Here is a 5419-nt window from a genome sequence, read left to right as displayed (position 1 = left end):
AAGAAGAATCTTTAATGATTTGCCACTAATTTACCAGAAAGCCACAAATTTTTGGAAAATGGACCAGAAATAGGAGGCAAAAGTAGGGTTGCCACCTTTTCAAATGCCCAAAGTGGTACATTTTTGGTACAAACATCAAATTTTGCAGGGTAAAACATACCCACAACCAGTACAAAGGACAGAACTTCACTTTTTTGCCTAAATTAAAAGCTTATTCTTGTAGCATTTTAGTTCCTTATTCTGTTTCTTATAACATTTAGGTGTTTCAGATACAGAATAACTGTTTTATGCAACTATTACATAAAATATAGGAAATAATTTTGTCCTAAAATCTCAGGACATTTGCCATTTTTTCAGTTTTTTTGCAGGACACAACTGCCCAGAGGGACTGTCCCTTGCAAAGTGGGACAGGTGGCAACCCTAGGCAAAAATCTGTACAGTTGAGAGGTATATAATGCGAGAAAGGTACATATGTACAATTATTCAACAGCAGTCATTATATGCAATGAGTTGGTTATTTTGGGAAGGTTAAACATGTGGTTGTTTCTATAGTGTGCTAGAGCTCTAGAACCAGATTAAGTTAGGGAAATGGGAGAATGCACTGGGTTTTCCAAACTCTTAAGCCATTTTACAACAATGTAGGATTCCGTAGCTTTTTTGTTGCTGTGTTTAGCAATTGAAAACAACACATACATTCATCACTATAATGTCTCTGAAACATACCTCTTCAACTATCCAGATTTTCGCCACATATTTTGGTCTGTTCCTCATAAAATGCGTGGTTTTCTGCCAAATCATTGAGGTCTAAAGTCACCAAATAACGACAGACACCTGAGTTTCCATTTTCATATCAATATATCTGTATTTTTTTTCCTTGTGACATGTTCTGTATTTCATCCGGGCCGAACCTGAGACTGGTCAATATTGATCAGTGCACTACCCTAGTAAACAACTACAAATAAAAGAATATCCTTCAGAAAATGCGTGCAAACTCAAATCCCGTTGTTCTAGCAAGTTATAAGAGCAATGTTTACAATCCATCCTTATTTTGCGCCTTGCCCTTAGAGAAGCTCTGAAATTCAGAAGGTCGAGCTTTATCTTTGTACATATTGAAACCAAGTGGCCCCAACATATTAATTCCCCATGTCGTACAATTATGCAGAGGAAACTATCGCAAATGCTACGATCAGAATTAATCATAGAACCGTTGAAAGCGCAGTAATGAAGGAAACTATCGTCTAGCTTTGGTAACGAAAAACGACATGCATACTGCTGCTATAAGTAAAATTGTTGGGTAACTGCGTGTGGGTTGTGAGTAGTGAGATCAGTGAATGCACTAGCTTAAAGTAAGTTCTGTGTAGTTTTTAACACGTTATAACTGATAAAAGTCAGAACAAACATTTAATGCATAAACTAAAAAAAATGAACGAATCGGATGTGTACTATAACCTTTATAAGAAGAAGTACAGTCTTCTGAAGCACGCGGCGCCGTGGCTTAGTTGGTTAAAGCGCCTGTCTAGTAAACAGGAGATCCTGGGTTCGAATCCCAGCGGTGCCTAGATATTTTCCCCCCATTTCGTAGTTAAGTACTTTTAATTTTTTGCTTATCATTCCATATAACTACAAAACTTCTAGTACAATAAAGGGGTCATATGCACTGTCTCCCCAGAACACAAAGTTTCTGTGTCTTACTGTCTATCTCTGTGGAGGAAAAACGTGTCGAAGCAGTTAAGGTCCCTCACCGCATATATGAACTGAGCCTAATACAGATTTGCTCTCTGTAAGTAAAGCTTCTATATCTACTCCTCTGTTACAGACAATCAGCTACTTCATTAAGTCCCGTATACTAGTGCCTGCCTTCTGTGCACCTGGCAGCGAATGCTGATAATAAATATAAATTACTGTACCAATAAATATTGTTTAATACTACTGCCAATCATGAGCGGATAGGTGATCCGCTGTGGCGGGAAAAGCCGAAAGAAGAAGAAGAAGAAGACGACCAGGGTGACATGTCTGTATGTTACAGAATCTTTTATACAGTCTAAGCTCCTAAAGTCTAGTTACACAGTTGGGTGTGGAAGCACTGAACCTGTCAGACCTAATGGGATACTATGAACAGAAAATAGTAGCACTGTTTCTTTTTCTCAGTTATTATGCACACAATTTAACCCTTTGGTGGTTCCTGCCTCTACCACAGCCTTTAGAATTAGTTTATTATTATGTGATTCACTTTAAACTAATAAGGTATACAAAGAAGGAAATGCTTCTGTGACCTTACACTTACGCATCCTTGAAGTTCCAGACACATTCAAATGCAGGCAAAACCAGAGATTTCAGGAATTCTGGCATTTAAATCAATTTCTCCTAAAATAAAATGAAATAAAATATTTTGTTTTCTGTCTGTACTACTGTTAATTGTATGTACATTGGTCTGCATTTGACATTAATCTGTGTTTATTCTTACTTACAGCTACACTAATGAATTACGTCAGACTGACTTTAAGGACTTGACACCATAAATTTAAGAATCACAGTTTAAACCCTGGATTGCACATGCACTATGTACATGCACTCGCATACACACACACGCTTACTCGCCCACTCCAACTAGCTGAAAAAGAAACGGAAGTCAAAAATGCTGATTCAGTACTGCATTTGCTTTGCTACAAAACATTTATTTAGAAAAGCAACAAATTGTAAAGTCACAAATGAAATGCTAGTTATATGATCATTTTTTGTCTATTCATTTACAAGGCAAACTGGTAGCACAACTTTTATTCTAGCAACTTTCTAAGCTTATAAGAACAATATTTAAAATTTGTCCCTATTTTTGATCCTTTGTTGTCCCTTTGTTTTGACTTTGTCCAGTTTTATGCTAAGAAGTATGACGCTAATCACCACTGAAATTCGTGCTATTACATACGATTTTATATGTATATAAAATAATACAAATAACGTCAGGTGCTTTTGCGGAAGTAACTATAAAGGATTTTGGGCTTATTATGTATGGCGTGGCAGTTATACTGTGCTGCAGTTTCTGATGTGAATGTAATAAATAAGTTCTGAACGATATTAAGGATCAGCAACTTTTCATCAAAAGAGGTAAACTTGTAAAACAGGAAGCTTGGCAGGAGACCCACTCTGATCTGACCCCTTTAATTCGACCCCTTACGTTATCAATACTACACGGTCCCCATTGAATAATCAAAGCTGCTTCTCTAACTTGATATGACAGTGTTTCTAACAGAAATGCTACTGATTTCTTGCAGCAAAATGCAAGGAAATGTTTTTCCTTTCTTATGCAGTTGTAATGAGTAACTGTAGGAGTACTAACGAAAAATCATAACATGCTATATGTCTGAAACTCTTAGCATGAAGAATTTGGGCAAAGCCTAAAATAACGGGGTCGCCGTGGGATATGCTACTGATGCACGATGATGTCGACATGTACATAAAAAAATAAAAATCGGGATTTAAAGGGGCCACTTGGAAATTCATGGCACCTCGTTATTTCAACCCCCAAAACAGTAAATACCAGGGAATTCAGTACGGTTGAGAGGTATGACGCACAATCATGGAGAATATCAGAATAATGCCACCAGTAATCCAATGTTTATGACAAAACATATGTGATTGTGAGTGATCATAGATGGTTCTGCACAAACACACTTGTATGACTATTATAAGATGTCAGCACTCTATTATGGTAATCAAGCACACCGTCCTGACACTGTTACATTTGCTGGAGGTGGTAGGAGGCGCAATGCTACACCTGTATGTGACATTATGATCAAGCCAGGATACTTGACAGATGTGCATGTCATATATATGGCACAATCCACATAGTCACAAATGTAACCCATGCTATCGATGCTGTTAAACAGCTATGTATGTACTGTGTGCATCACTGGAACAGATATCACACATAACTGTTATATCACTTTGATGGGAGTTCCACACCATCAGACAGTGATGTTTATGCCACAAAAAGAATACCTAGGTGTGACGCCCGTGCCCTGGCAGAGCAATCAAGGAGCCTCAATCCTCACCACTAACACCAGTGAGGGGCGTCTCATATAGGAGGAAAGGATAACAAATACACACAGGAAAGTGCAATTTCCCTTAAGAACACACAGGGATCACAGTCAGTCCGGAGCTGGTCACTCCCTTGCTCTCTAGGTCCCCAATAAGACTCCCCACTGGCACAGCTATAGGGTCCAGATCTCAGCCTAGCGGGAAAACTAAAACCTCCAGCACCCTCTTTGTCCAACCAGTGCTTTGTGTTCCTGCCCAAGTAACTCACACACACACACACACACACACACACACACACACACACACACACACACACTTTGAGAAGAGTTTATACAACCACACAGAGACTCCTGGAGAAGGCTGGCACAGGTTTTCCAGCTGTGCCCCTTTCTCCCAGACTATATGGTAGTATTAGCTGCCACCACCTACTAATATTTATCAGCTACTCAAGGCCCTTAAAAGGGTGTCCAATTATTACTGCACAATATTATTATCCAACTGGTAAGTGTGACTAAACAGTCAAGGCTTATTAGAGTGACTTGGTACAGGATCACTATATACATGCAATGTACTCTAGAGCTTAAATTATCTCTACACAAAAGTCACAGTTAAAAGGGTTTAAAAATATTTAATAATACATAAAAACACAAGATGATACTTTCTACTACACAGTGCTAGTCAATAGTTCAGAGATGACAGAGAAATACTTAAAATAATTCAGTAGTACAGTTCTGACATCACAAAAAACACTTAGTCTAATCTTTTTGCTTTTATGCTTTGATTTCGCTCTGTTTTTAAAATCACATGTTTAAATCTAGCAATTTAACTCTTGGTTAAAACAATAGAAAGAATGTCTTCATTTAGACATTTCTGCACCGTGTTTAGATCAAAGGGTCACAACATGCTTTACTTGGTCAGCTTTCCGCCAGCAGAGTGCACTGCTGTTACATTTTTTGCAGTTCCACATCTAACAGCAGCCTTTTCACATTTAAGAGATAAACCTGTGACTTATATTATATGTACAAATGACAGAATTATCTACAAAATTTGATCTGGCTAGCCTGGCAGCCTTCATCTATCTTTACCCAATCTTCACATATCTCCCCCCCCCCGGAGAACAGAAGCTAGTTTTTCAAGTGACCTTTGAGAAACGCTGCTTGAGGGAGTTAGGTCTATCTGAGTATACCTTACCTTGTTCCCTATCTTGAGAGCCCATCTGCATTGGCATTGCTAATCCCACTGCGGTGCTGCACAGACATATTATATGCTTGCAACCCCAGGCTCCATCTTAGCAACTTGGCATTTTGGTGGCTGTCTCTGTTTAACCATGTTAGGGGATTATGATTTGTCATAATAGTGAATATCCTTCCATACAGATAAGGCT

The 5419-nt window shown here is 38.4% G+C and overlaps 1 non-coding gene across 1 annotated transcript; it reads left to right on the top strand.

Annotated features, from left to right (window-relative positions):
* Positions 1 to 1484: 1484 nt before the first annotated feature.
* On the top strand, positions 1485 to 1558 carry TRNAT-AGU. Its single transcript has one exon. It is a non-coding gene; the product is annotated as a tRNA-Thr (tRNA).
* Positions 1559 to 5419: the final 3861 nt, after the last annotated feature.

The sequence above is a fragment of the Protopterus annectens genome, chromosome 13.part0, assembly GCF_019279795.1.
Source record: "Protopterus annectens isolate FY-2018-M chromosome 13.part0, PAN1.0, whole genome shotgun sequence".
In the NCBI taxonomy this organism is placed as follows: domain Eukaryota; kingdom Metazoa; phylum Chordata; order Ceratodontiformes; family Protopteridae; genus Protopterus; species Protopterus annectens.
The sequence above is the reverse complement of the archived record's forward strand: the minus strand, read 5'-3'. Positions and strand labels throughout refer to the sequence as shown.